This window comes from Telopea speciosissima, chromosome 8 (genome assembly GCF_018873765.1).
Source record: "Telopea speciosissima isolate NSW1024214 ecotype Mountain lineage chromosome 8, Tspe_v1, whole genome shotgun sequence".
Lineage (NCBI taxonomy): Eukaryota > Viridiplantae > Streptophyta > Magnoliopsida > Proteales > Proteaceae > Telopea > Telopea speciosissima.
Genome location: NC_057923.1, coordinates 24,006,615 through 24,022,218, shown reverse-complemented (window position 1 = coordinate 24,022,218; position 15,604 = coordinate 24,006,615).

Genomic DNA, 15,604 nt, shown 5'->3' with positions numbered 1-15,604 from the left:
TAAAATCTTGAAGATTAATAACTAGGGTAGTAAGCAACGGAAAAACCTGAATCAACCAAACTGTAAATCCTCAAATAGGCAACAACCAAATATCTTCAATACTCTTCAATACTTCAATCTCCCCCTTTCTGCAATGTCAACCCAATAACTTGAGATACCCAATAGCAATGGTGGAAAAAGCTGATCTTCAATGTTTTGCACAAGTGTTCCTGCTAGTTCTGCAATGTCTGCAAGTTTCTGCATTTTCGGCAATGTTTGCAAGTTTTGCAATGTTTGCAATGGAATTGTACACAGTCTCCCCCTCATGTGTGGTAGTACACGTGGACAAATGACAGAGATGATGTAATGGATAATGGCAAAATTTTATTTTTCCAGAATTTTCCAAAGGTGCTATGGGTAATTAAAAAGGAAAGAATGGCAAAACTATGATTTACCAGACATTTCCAAAGTTGTTATGGGTTAATACCAATGGGATATGGGTAATTGAAGAAGCAACGGGAAAAAGCAAGTCACGGAGAAAAGCAATGCAACATATCAATCGTCAACCTTCTTCAATCGATCAAACAAATTGCTGAGATGGAAACTCCTACAGAGCAGAATCGAATAGCAAACTCCAATGATCAGATCTGATTTAAATAATAAAATACAGATGTGATTTGGAACAATGGAAAGGCTCTAATCTTCAAGACTTGATCGATCTTCTAATCAAGGAAGAACCAGTGTGCTAAAAAACTCCAATCTATAATCTCCCAGATGCTGGATAGAATTGATGAAAATATCTGGGCAAAATCGATGTAATAACCTTCTATAAAACTTGGATCAAACCTGAATTAGAGAATTATGCTTGGATCAAACTCCCAGAGTAAGCTGGATATAAACCTGAAGAAAAGCTTCACACAACTAAATAGATTTGAAGTCGCGACCAGTGACCATGGAACAAACTGTTGTAATCCCAAATAGAAACTGATCTCCAGAGTAGTAGATTCGACTCTTCAACAAGGTGAGAGAACTTCGATCTCCAATGGCAGACAGACTTAGTCTCAAAACCAGGGCAACAGTAGTCCTCATGAAGGCAACAGTAATATCTTAACCAGTCATGTTTACAGAAGCCAATCAACAGAACCAGCAAGGGTTGAATAAAAGCTCAATGGAACCAGCAATTAGAAGACAAATAACTCAGTAGATCCAGCAGAAATTGATGCAACCAGGCACAGAGGAACTAGAAAAATATAGGTTGATAGTTGGAGAAATCTACCATAACGAAGAAACCTGAATTTTTTCAAAAAACTCCAAGAATGTTGCTGATATTAGGGTCGAGTGTTTCTTTGGTATGTATAAGACTCCCCTAAAAAAATCAGCAAGATAGAATAAGATCGAATCCCTCTTAGGGTTTTTGTATGTTCCAAAATACCCTCCCAATATCTATTTCTGTCCTCTCCCGCCTGCAGTGAATGGGATTTCATTCACTATAGGTGAAAGGAAAATCGATCAAAAAAAAAAGGGAAATTTACACATACCATCCCTGAGGTCTGACGAAAGGATATTTTCACCCCTTAGTTTTGGAAAATTCTGTGTACCCCCTGAGGTTTGCAAATGGTAACAAATAAACTCATTCCGTTAGTTTATGACTAACACTGTTAAAATCAAAAGATAAAGTGACAAAAATGTCCCTTTAAGGAAAAAAACAAAAAAATAAATCCTTAACTCATCTTCCCAAAAAAAAGAAAAAACCTGCAATGAGAGTGATTGTGTGCTTGTGTGTCCCGCCTCTCCTACCCTTGCAGCTCTGAGACTCCCATCTCAGATTCTCCTCTTCCCTAACCGGCCGCCCACCAATTTTGATATCAGAGCCGAAGTTCCCCTTCTTTCCTCCCTGCTGAGACTACTCTGTCGAGAGCTGAGATCCTAAACAGCCAAAAAAAAAACACACCTCGTATCTCTCTCTCTCTCACGACCACCGCCTTGCCCTGTCCAGCTAGAAACAAGAGAATATTTTAGTTGCAGAGAATCATCTTCCCTAATTCTGTTCGCCTCTCTCCATGTGCTATCACTTCCCAACCTACTGCAACATCTGAAACCCCAACCTCTTCCTTTGATTCCCGAAGTAAAGCCCTCCCATCTCTAGCGCTGCAACAACTCTTCACTGCTCCTTCATCTCGCTTTTCCACCTAATCAGTGCTCCCTTCCTGCGTGACATCAAATCCTAGAGACAACCCTCCACCGCCCTTCCTTTCTTCGCCAAACCAGTGTGTCGCCCCAACCCTACGACATCAACAGAACCCCAACCCATCCCTGCAAATACCACAGGCAACCGCGTTTTTTTATTCCTACAGCAAGCCCTTCCCTCCGATTCCCGCAACAACACCTCATGCTCAACCCCCTTTCCCTCCCCCGTGGTGACTTTGATTCACCCTTTCTAGGGTTCTGCCAAGAGAGTCGGCATACCTGATTTCAATCATCGAATCGAATCACTGTACCCCAACGATACATCTGGAGTTGGCGTCCTTGTCGAAGTCAAATTCGTATCCCTGGTTCTCCACTGATCTTCTAAATTTCCGCCGCTGGTATCCTGGATTCCTGCGCTGGTCTCCCGTTACCAGAGGTAGAAGAGATTCCCACTGCTGATCTTCCATCCCTCCCTCCAACAAGAAGTCACGTTTTAAACCCTATTCTCTGCATTGGGTTGGGTGAGGGACTTTGGGTGGACACAGAAACAGAGAGGAAGAGAGATCAAGGAAGAAGAAGATGATGATGGGATTGGATATTGATGATCAGTGATGAGACTTGAGAGATGAGTAACAAAAATCTAAGTTTTTATTCCCTACAAGGATACCTGCAATTCATCTTCCCCAATCGATTTGGGGAAGATGAGTTGTAGGGTTTTTTTTTCTTGAAGGGGCATTTTTGTCATTTTATCTTTTGATTTTATCAGTGTTAGTCATAAACTAACGGAATGGGTTTATTCGTTATCATTTGCAAATCTCAGGGGGTACATAGAATTTTTCAAAACTGGGGGATGAAAATATCCTTTCGTTAAACCTCAAGGATGGTATGTGTAAATTTTCCAAAAAAACAAGTAAAGAAAGTTGAGCGTCCTTTCTTTTCTATTTTCCACTTTTCCCCATCGTGATTTAAAATAGATTTATGAGCCAATTTTGAAAGTTTGCTTTTATATTATTTTTACGTGACATGAGTATGAACCAACTTTAGAGATTAAGTAAATCTTTTCAAAATGAAAATTAATGAATATAAAACATATTTGAAATCTATTTATCTTCTAATTTCGATTCTTATCTAATAGATCTAGGAAGTCTTTTTTTGTACTTTCCATCTTTTTAAGAAGTTTTCCTTCCCCACACGATGAAGGATCACCTCGCAACATGTGAAGGATCACCGCCCCATTTTGTTTACCTTCCTTTATTGACTTTCAAAACTTCTAAAAAGATTCTTCTTCTTTTTTTTTTTTTAATGGAAAATTCTTCTTTTTATATTAAGAGATAAATTCTTCTTTTTATATTAAGAGATAAGCACATGGTTGAGACTAAAGATTTAGAGGGAAATAAACAAAAGAAAAAAATATTTCCTTGATCTGTCAATCTGACATGTGTAACCACATTCCCGCGGTTTGTCTTTTTAAAGGAAGGTGGTTGGGTAACTTGGGCTTGATTGACCTTGGCCACTGAGGCCCAACTCATTTTACTTAGGATGGGTTGGGCTTTTTCCAAATAGTGGGCTTGGCTGGTTGAGAATTTCAGAGTAAAAAATATGGGTGTTAAACAGCCCGATTTTGGTTAAACGGTTCGGTTCAATTCGGTTTTGACTGCTTGAGGGTAGAAACCATAACCAGACCGTTTAGCTAAACGATTGCATATCCAAAACCGTAACCGTTTAGTAAACGGTTTTGATTATACGGTTTTTAAACGATTTCGATTAAATGGTTATACACGATTTGGGTTAGCCGGTTATGAATAACATCCCTGATTTACTAAATAGTTTAATAGTTTTCAAACCAAACCTCCTGCATTTTTAATAGAAAATGGGTTGTAGCCTGTAGTGCATCTCTTTTAATTAGTAAATACCTTTAATGGACGATGGATCCCATGAAAATGTTGTACCTTCAATCACTGTTTACCCATTTTTTCTTTTTTTTTTTCCGGGTAGAAAACGGTTTACCTTCTATTTACTAATACAAATTAGTTATTAGTAATTAGTTATTAATTATGAAGTTATTAGTTTATTTTTTGAAAAAAGGGAAATCATTTATTGAAGTAACATGACTTAGTGAGTTAGTGACTTAGTGGTTAGTACTTAGTAGTTGCTATTGCTAGGTTTTGAATATTTTGATGTTTGGTTTAAACGGTTATAATCGGTTGTAATTGGATTAAACGGCCTGAAACTGTTGGATTAATAGGTTAAAACCGGATCGAACCGTTTAGCTAAACGGTGGCATTTTTTAAACCATAACCAGACCATTTATTTAAAAGGTCTGCCGGTTCCGGTTTAAATGGTTCGATTCGGTTTCGGTAAATGGTTTCGGTTTTGTTTTGACACCCTTAGTCATAAATACATCTTTTGTTTATCGATAGGGATGTAAATGGATATTAGTAAATTCGTATTCGGTCCATGTTCGTATCCGTTTAGGAGAATCCGATTCCGTCCGAAACTAATCGGATACGAATATGATAATCCCTCTATCCACCTGATTATTATCCGATTCGTTTAGCAGTCCGACGGTAATAAAATATCTAAAATATAACTCTGTGTTTGTCTATCGTTTTAAGTTACCTTATTGGATTTTATTATCTTATTTTTATAAATGTATAAGTTAAGATAATGTGATTTTTTTTCTATATTTGCTATTGGTTTATATATATTGTTTTATACAATGTGATACATGGAATTACATATCTATTAAAAAATCAAAAGTAAAAAACGTAAGAGAATAAAAGACTAAGAAGAGTAGAAGAAATGATAGTTACTGAACTCTCAGGTCGCAACCCTAACCCTCATCATAAAAATAGTAAATATGTCAACGGATAGTCAAGAAATCGTATTCGATCCGTATTCATATCCATTTAGAAGAACCTGTAAAATACTATCCGAAAATTATCCGAATCCGTCCGAATATAATCGGATACGAATATGATAATGCCACTATCCGACCGAATTCGATCCGTTTACATCCCTATTTATCGGTGGCATACATAAAAGGGGAAATGTTCTTTATACTAGTGGCGTAGGATGCGCCTAAACACATAGGGGTGGATGAAATGACCGTCCCGTCCCCCTGAATGGTCAAAATGATTGCCACATCCTGCCCCATGCGGTTGGGCACAGCCTGCGCTCCCGGGCAGAGAACATCTCCCCTCCAATCCCCCTCCACAGCCCCTTCCCACATTTGTTCCCATCACACCCCACTTTGCACAATCTGCCCCACCCCCTTTGTTTCATAAACTACAACTTCAAGTTGTTCTGATCTTTTACAGTTGGATTAGGTTCCAAAACATTGATAGTACCATTGTAATGCTCATTCTCACCTCATCTCAAGCGGCGGTGTGGTCAAGTCATTGAAGACAAGGATGTTATTATCAGTGAAGTGGTGGCCTACTTCAAAGAGGGGTTTGGACTTGTCTACCTCCCAGTCAGCCCCCCTCCCCCCTTTTCCATCAGATCTCCTCAACAAATTCCATGATGATGAGTTGACTTCCCTACTTGCCTCCCCTCCTTCGAAAGAGGAGATTCAATCTGCTATCAAAGCTCACAAGGCTATCAAGGTGGTTGGTCTTGATGGGTAGTATGGGTTTTTTCCTAGCTACTTGTGATATCATAAGGGAGGATCTGGTTGGCACCATTCGTAGTCTCTTTGTCAATCCTAATCAAATTTCAAAGGTGAACCAAACTTTCATTCGGCTCATACCCAAGGTAGTGTGCATGCTTAGTTTCAAATTTTAGACCGATCACCTCATGTAACTTTCTATACAAGTTTGTGGCCAAGAGGTAGTGCCTACCTTTGTAAGTCCCAACCAGTTGTGTTTATCGAACGCAGATGCATCACTAATAACATTTTGTTATGCTCAGAGGTTGTCAGAGGCTTTGAGAGGAGATCCCACCCTTGAGGCCATTCTCAAATTGGATGTCCATAAGGCCTAAGATACAGTATGGTGGGAGTTTATTAGAGAGTCCTTGCTGCAGATGAGATTCCCCTCGGTATTTGTTACTTGGGTGCTCAAATGCATTTCTATGGCCAAGTTTTTCGTCCTAATCAATGGCAGCCCCAAGGGATTCTTCTCGAGCTCCATTGGTATCTGTTAAGGGTGCCGCATGTCTCCCTTCTTATTCACTCTTGTTATAGAGCCCTTGTCCCACAGGCTCCAGTTTCTGGTTGACAAAAATATGATTGAGACCTTCCCAAAGTGCAAAGTAACCAAGCTCTCCCATCTAGCTTTTGTGGATGATCTTGTCATCTTTCTAAAGGCTAACGCATCCCCTCTCTCTCTCTCTCTCTCTCTCTCTCTCTCATTATGACGGTGGTTTGACACTTCTAGTCATTATCTGGGCTTGTGATTAATAGAAGGAAGTCTTCGTTGTTCTTGACAGGAGTAAAAGAGGAGGTGAAGATTAGTTTATGTCAAATTACGGGAGTATCCTTAGGCAAACTCCCCTTCAACTACTTGGGAATTTCTCTCGCTCCCTCTAGGTTGAGAGCCCACCACTGTTTCCCTATGCTCGACTCTCTTAGGAAGAAGCTTTAGTTATGGAAAGCCAGGCTCCTTTCTTATGCAGGAAGAACAGTGTTGAGCTGATCGATGATGCAAGCTACTTATATATATTGGTTTGGGGTGTTCGGGCTTCCATCCTCCATTGCTCATCAGATTGAGTCCTTAATGAGTGTGATCCTGTGGAAAGGTAAATATAATAGCAAGTTTTGTCACATAATGAGCTGGGATTCAGTGTGCAAGCCAAAATCGAAGGATGGTCTTGGCATCAGGTGCGTGAAGGAAGTGTGCAGGTTGGGAGTTCTTAAGTTCATTTGGAAGGTGGCAGCAAGAGTTTTAAGTAATTGGAGCGAGTAGATCTACGACCAATACCTTAGAAGAGATTCTTTCTGGACATTGTAGTGCTCCCAAAGCACTTCACCGACATGGAAGCAAATGGTGAGGCTCAAATGCCTAATTAGAGGGGTTATTGTTTCAAGTATTGATGATGGAGTAGCTACTTACCTCTAGCTCGATCCTTGGCATATGCATGGGGTTCTCCTAGATAGGTACGGTGACCACATTCGATATAATGTCAGAGTAGATTGGATGGTCTTAGTCTCTTTGATTAGGACGATGGGAATTAGCACACGGGCCCTGCCCCTTCCCCTCTTTTTCAAGCCACTTGGGCAACTTTCAATTCTATTCGAAGAAGACTGAGGGACTATGGTGATCTGGTTCTATTGACTGCTTCCTCTTTTGTCATATTCTAATCCACCCTTCGGGCTGACAAATAAGAGTTGGATCCAGGCCGAGCTCAGGACGGGTTTGGACCATCCGGGTATTATTGATACCCCTACTATTATTCAGATGTAGAAAGTCTGATGTATGTTATGACTTGTACTCGTCCAGATATTAGCTATGCAGTTGGGATGTTAGGTAGATACGTCAGTAATCCTAGTATGGATCACTGGGTAGCTGCTAAGAAGGTGATGCATTATCTATAGGGCACAAAAGATCACATGTTTATGTACAGAACAACTGATCATTGGGTAACTGCTAAGAAGTGATCCGTTATTCGGATTGATTTATCTGCTTGCCTCGACAATAGGAAGTCTACATCCGGTTATACTAGTTGGTGGGGGCAATTTCTTGGAAGTCTAAGAAATAGACTTGCGTCTCTACTTCCACCATGGAAGCTGAGTTCGTGGCATGCTTTAAAGCCACATCGATGGCAATTTGGTTACGGAATTTTATCTTAGAACTTCAGGTAATTGACTCCATCATGAAACCACTGAGACTTTATTGTGATAATGTCGTTGTTGTGTATTACTCCAAGAATGACAAACATTCTAGCAGAGCTAAGCATATTCTAGTGAAGTACAATTTTGTAAAGGAAGCCATTCAGAAACAAGAAGTGTTTGTATCACATATAAAGATAAGTCTAATGATTGCAGATCCATTGACCAAGGCATTAGCGCCTAAACTCTTTATAGATCTTGTATTAGACATGGGTCTTACTAGAGTTTGATGCATTGGTCGCATATTTGACATGATCATATTAGTGAAAGTTTTTGAATGTTTCTCATCTCTATCTTTATGTTTACACCTATTGCGATATAAATGCGATTAAAAAATAGCTTAAGTTTCGTATGGACCTTCAATTTCCAAAAGAACTTCTACCATTTTGTTGTTTGAAAATGAGACCCCATCCTAGGTCCTATTGAGGGCAATCTTATAAGAAAGGTAGCCGCCAACTTAGTTTTGAGAGTTCCAAATTTTGACAAAACGTATGTCCATCAAAATTAACCTCATTCAAAGGCACATTAACTTTGCAAATGACCATCACAAATTTTAAATAACACCACATAGAAGAGAAAGATTCCATGAACCATTAGTTACAAAACCACTCACCTTGACCGTCAAGTCTAAATATGACTCACATAAGGTAAACAAAAACATCTATTGAAGGGATCCACGGATCTGTCCAAATATTAGTCGTCTACCCATTTCCAATATAAATATATACTATCTTCCTTAGAATAGGCAAAACACAAACTGTGTTATTTTACACCCACGATCCTTCATTGTGTTAGACTATACAACCTAACAAGGATTTAGTCTTAAAATACTTAGCCTTCAAAACCAGAGACCAAAGGTTGTTGTCACATGTTAATAATCTCCAGGACAATCTGATCAAAAGTGCAATATTATGAATCTCTGAACTCATTAGGCCCAATCCACCACTTCGAAGACAAGTATTCCTCCAAGCAATTAGGTGGCCTCTCTTCTTAGCTACTTCCCCCCCCCCCTAAGAAAAACTGAGCACTGATATACTCCTCGTAGTTCTAACTCGTGTGAATTCCCTATAAAACTATTGTTCATATAGGCTATAAAAAACTAAGACTGAAATTATAAAATTGAAGCCCATCCTGTAGCTTTGGCTGACATCATATGATTTCCATTACAGATGACTAGACATGACGTCTCTTCTGATATTCTATGGTAAGTATCTAGCCACACACAACATCAGACTGAATCTGGGAAATTGGGTGAACAAAATGCATGGGAATGAGCTTAAATAACCCATTTAGTACTGGCTCTAACTAACAGAGTTGAGTTTAAATGTTACTGGCGAAAAATGACATTATTTTGTCACATCCAACAAAAATATAATGAGATGGCAAAAACAGAGAGCAAACACTACTTGTTAGCTTGTAATAAGATAGGGCCCATTATTACACCCATACCCTAACTAGACCTAACTTGGACCAAGTGATGAGTGACCCAAATCCTGTGGTTCCAACCTTATGGGGGTGGCAACATGATGGCCTTGACCTACCTTGACTTTTCCCATGTATCCAGTAGAGAGGACATAACCTAGGGTGAGACCCAAGACCCATTAGGGCTTAAAAATCAAGCCACTGGCTAACCATGTGAGAGATCCAGTGATCAGCCGCATGTCTTGCTGTACTTCAAATTATGTTTTATTTTGAGGTGAGACCCACTTGGCTTTGAGGTACACTTGACCTAAGGTATCCATAGATGGTGTGGGACACACCCATATCTTCACACACCTTGTGGGGGTCATGGTGATGGGTCTACATAGCCCAAACATGGGAAAAATGCAGTTTTGGGCTGGGGGTTTCATTAATCAACCAAACAAGCCTTAGTAGCACTTGTCTATAAATAGACTTGGGCTTCTAAAACCACACTTCTTTCTCTCTCTCTCTCTCCATACCAAATTTGTGAAAAAGAGGAGAAGAAGAAAGGTATAGCTAGACCCCTCACCCTTGCCCTAGTTCACTAAGGTTTACCTATTTCTTCCCCTTTCTCTCAATTCTTTCTTTAATTAGCATGGTTGGGAATTTTATTTGTAATTTTAATTGAGAAACCTAGTATATATTTGTGGTTAACCTAATTGATTATCTATTTGGAGTTCTAGACTCCAATCCACCTTCTCCATCTCAAGGTATACAAAACCCCCAACAACCATTGAGGGTTTTTTTTTACCAAATTTGCATTTCCAAGCATTAGAACCATGGCTTAATTCCTCCCCATTAATTGGAGGTGTTCCTTGAGTGCAATATACTCAATTGAGTGTGTGGAAGGTGAGGCTCGAAATGCCTTGATGATGGGATGGCCTTCACTCAAGTCCAAGTTGAAAAATAACAAAAGTGGGCATGAGTGATTGATTCCATGGGGCAGATCACCATCAGTCGCTTGATCTGCTGCTCATGCTATTGAGGGCTTGGCTGCATCATCCGCATGCCCAGTGAGCGCTCACTCATCATCAATTGCTTGGTGCAAACCGGCAGTTAAGTGAGGGGCAATTTGGGGATGTTTTTCATGGGATGTTTATAACTAATTTACACTTGTACAACCTGTTATTTAGGGCAAACACAAGCACTTGGTGAGGATGTATGGGTACGATCAGGCCACGAATTACGGGATTGATCCGCCAAGTCTAAGAGACTCGGTGAGTGGGTTAGATTGGCTTAATTTAAGGAGTGTTTCTACATATTCCAAGTCTTGTGTGTTACACCTCATGCATTCTTGTATGATGACTGCCTTACTATCACTATATATGTTTAGATAGTACCAACCATGATAGTTACTATACATGCTTGAATATTATTGTTGTCATATCTCTATCATTTCTTGCCTAACATGAATGATAGTCTAACTTAGATGTATGTATGCTTAATTTAATTATGCTTTGATTGAAAATACATTATGTATGAGAAATGGGATCCGGGAGCCAAGGGTAAATACTAGACCCATGATTGCAATGTGGTAGCTAGATACATTGCATTCTATAATAAGCTTGAAAACTGGTTGTGGTGTGGCCAATAGATGATTCCATTGTCGCAATTGTCGTACTCTTAGTATGGGTAAGTCTATGTTAGGGAACACGGGAGGATGGTGTGGCCGATGGATGATTCCGGTACCATGATCTCAGCCCCTATATATATATATATATATATATATATATGCATGTGATACATGTCATATAGATGTATACTGGTTAGGATGGAACAACCCAGTACTATGACCCCTTGCGAACAGGGGGATAGGTGTTGGACAACCCACTATGGTAGGCTTGATGAGATTTTCTGAGATGCCATTTTTGCAGTACGATGTGATTATTGTTGGAGGCGGATCGAGTTCAGGTGACCAATGGATGATTCCGGGACCGAACGCCAAGAAAGGGTGTTGGGGCTTGCTGGGAGACCCATGACGCATTCGGGGACTGACAGGCTCCTGTTCGCAACTAAGGTTTGATATCATTGGGTGACTGATGGATGATTCCCAGACCAGGGATACTACCTAATGTTTGGGGATCTTTAGAAACACTCCACGCTTGATAGTATCAGTCCATCCACTTCCTGAGGTGTAGGAGGATCCATCTATAAACAAAGTCCATACCTTTAGGTTTCCTCCCTTGTCTTCTTCTTCTAGGACTTCATCATCCCATAGAGTGCATCTACCAAAAAAATTTGTGAGCGCTTGGGCTTTTATGGTTGTACGCAGCTTGACCTATATGTCAAAGTCGATGAGTTCAATTGACCACCTAATCATTCTCCTTGAGGTTTCGGGTCTTTGTAAAATCTTCTTTTACGGCTGGTCAGTTAAGACCAATGTGGTGTAAGCTTGGAAATACAGCCTGAGCGTAAGCCACCTTCTCGATCTTCTTGTATCTTGTCAGCGTGTTGAGGAGGATCTTGCTGGTATAGTATATGGGTTTCTAAATTTTTTTCCGTTTCTTTGATAAGCACCACACTAATGGGTACCATTGAGACAACCAAATAGAGTTGTAATGTATCCCCTGCTTCAGGACAGACGAGAAGAGGAGGAGAGAAAAGATAAACTTTCAATTTTTCAAATTGGCCTGGCACTCTGATGTCCATGAAAGCCATTTACTCTCTTTCAAGCATTTAAAGAAAGGAAGACATTGATTCCTAAGCTGGAGATAAATCTTCCCAGGGTAGCTACTCGATCGTTCAACTCCTAGACTTCTTTGATGCATTGGGGAGCCATCATATCTTGGATGGCTTGAAATTTTTATAGATTTGTCTCGATACCCCCATTTACTTACCATATAGACGAGGAATTTTTCTGAGGCTACACCAAAGGTGCATTTAACCGGGTTGAGCTTTATCTGATTCTGTTTCAATACTCCAAAGCATTCTTTGAGGTGAGTGACATGGTCTGCAGCTTTTATGCTTTTAACAAGCATGCCATCTACATACACCTCCATAATGCGGCCAATTTATGACCTAGACAGGTTATATACTAGCCTTTGATAGGTTGCCCCCGTTTTGAGGTCAAAGGGCATTACCTGGTAACAATATTGCCCTCATCCGTATAAAACGCAGTTTTGGGGACGTCGGGTTTGTGCATCATGACCTGATTATAGCTAGAATAAGCATCCACAAAACTTAACATCTTATGATCAGTTGTAGCGTCAATGAGTATGTTAACACAAGGCAAAGGATAATTGTTATACCCGCACCCCGGGAGTATAATTAATTATTAATTCTTCCCCGTGACGTGTAGTTATCACTACCACGTATGCCGGTGAGTTGTTCTCACTGGTGGTCAAACCCAGCTATATTGACCATAGTACGAGGTTGCCTGTGGAAACTAGTCGGGACCATGGAGGTTGCCCCTTGACGTGTCAGGGGTAAGTAGTTGACCAAATTTTATTGTGTGCTTACTGCCCTCTCAAAGCCCTCGAAGTGTGGTCCAAAGGCCCCGACCTCTTATGGTGGGAACCACCTTCCTACTCGCATCGGATGCAAGGTTCTTGCTGCCTCCGACCCGCATCCAATGCTGCGACAAGGACTCTTGTGGGTGAGACCCTATGGCTAAGGTGCTATGGGTGTCTGCCATGTTTGACCCTACCCAAATAGACCCTAGGTTACACTTATGAGGCCTTATCCAAACAGGCCATTAAAAGTGATTTTCTATATGAGAGAGAGGGGTAAGACTATTCCTTAGTCTTTCTTTTTCTTTTCTTTCCTAACCTAATCGTGAAAAGGAGGAGAGCTTTGAAGAGAGGAGGCGGCAAGGAGGAGAAGAAGGAGAAGGAAGGGAAGAAGAAGAAGGAAATGGCTGCTTTGGGTTTGGAGCTTTAAAGAGGGCACATCTTGGGTATCTCGGACCGGGTAAGCCAAGTGCCCCTTTTCCCCCTTTTTCTCTCTTTCCCCTTGCTCGTTTGAGCTTGGGTGGTTCTTTGGTTGCGCCCCAAGATGGGGATTTCTTTTTGAAACCCAAAGGGTTAGCTCGAGTCATGTGTAGTTTCCCCTTGTAGGATGCTTTCCTATTTTCATTACAATCCTATAAAGACCTCTATTTTGACCTCTTGTGAATCTATTTGATTCTAAAGCTTCAACCACCAAAGAAAACCCCAAATCTGGATTTTTGAGCTTTTGATCCTTTAAACCCCTTAAATCTTTGAATGTTGGGTGTTTCTAAGACCCAAATAGACTCCAAGACACTCCTCCCTTGTCCCTTGAGGCTTAGAGAACCAAATGGGACAACCCTGGGCTTTTAAAGACCTTGAAATCACACTTGGGTTGCATCGGAGGCAAGGCTGCGTGAGTCCGATGTTTACCTCCGATGTGTCCGAGCTGCGGGGAAGGTCGGAGGCAAGGCTGCGTGAGTCCGATGTTTGCCTCCGATGTGTCCTGAGCTGCGGGGAAGGTCGGAGGCAAGGTCGGAGGCAAGATTGCGTGAGTCCGATGTTTGCCTCCGATGTGGCCGAGCTGCAAGAAGGTCGGAGGCAAGGTCGGAGGCAAGCCTGCGAGTCCGACATTGCCTCCGATGCGTTTTAAGGCTTATAACTTATGTAAACTGTGGGGTTTCTCTATGAGGCCTCCCTACACTCTCTCACACTCTTATTCACTTCTATAGGCGCCAACATATGTGCAATGGAGTGATTTTGAGCGGAATCGTTGCGCTTATACAAATTCTATTTGAAGTAATTGGTGAGTGGGTTTGGGTGATTGTTTGAGCTTGTTTACTATTGCTTATTCATGCATTTATGAATTATATTGTGACATTATCATTCAAGCATGATTGCATATTTGCATTTATTCTTATTCGATGATGATGATTTGGATGATATGGATTTATGTTGGGTTACGGTCTAAATCGCACCGGAACCCCGGATTACGTGGAATTGTATATTGCATCTCATTCTTACTGTATCGCCGTGTTGTCTTTGGTACCGGGGTTAGATGGAATGGGACGTTGACACACCCGAATGTACCTCTCAACACGATAGGATTCATGTAGTATATCCGTGGTTAGGCTCGATTCCTATGCTACGACCCTTACCAACGAGGGGTTTAGGTGTTGGGTAGCGAGCACTGCTGTGGAGAGTTAGAGAGGCCGGGCCGGGGTAGTAATGGTTATCGGGTCTGCCTCTAGGTGGTGATGACTACGACCGGCGCGGGCTCCATAGTAATAATTGAGGTTGCATTGTGGTGAGAATGGAAGGATCCACAATGTCTTCCCGAGTTATTGCGTAGCATATACCCATTGACTTAGCATTGTGTGTTAGGTGGTAAATGAATTAATAATAGCATGCACCATGGACTATTTGTGATTGTGTGGTTGTGCATCCCCTTTTCTCTCTCACTAGCTCGGTGGAGCTAACCCCGTGTACACATTCTTTTTAGATTTGGATGCGGATGATTCTTGTGGAGCCGAGACCGTGGCGAGGATCATGGCGATGGTTGCCCATGATGATTGTGCCTACGGGTTGTCTGTTACTTGGGATCGTTCCGTTTTATTATTATTTTAGAGCATTGTGCTTTGTATAAACTTTTATGTTTTACCTTTTTGGTAGCTACTTGATGGTCATAGGAATTTTGTAACTATGTTACTTATTATCATTAGCCAATGAACATCTTATAATCATTTCATTTACGCTTTGCAAACTCGACTGTCTTGGAATGTAATATTCCTTTGTCTTTCGTACTCGATATTATTGTATTTTAATATTGGTTTATGACGTGAGTTGGCCATTGCATCGAGATCCTGGCGGTGAGGTGGGATGACGCGTGTCACCCCAATCATACCCTGATATTGTATTCTATCCCTTGTCGGGATAGGGGTGTGACAATTATAGCCCTTAGAGCATGCTTATTCAAGTCAGAATAGTTGACACAAATGTGCCATTTTCCATTGACCTTTGGGACCATGACCACATTGGATAGCCGCTCAAGATAGTAGATTATCCTAATGAAGCCCTTACTCTTCAGCTTATCGACTTCTTCTTTAATGTGCTTCTACTTGTCGGGTGCAAATGCCCTTTTCTTTTGCTTGATTGGCTTAGGGAGGGGTTAACACTGAGCCTGTGTTTAATAACTTCTTGAGCCATTCTTGGAAAGTCAGTT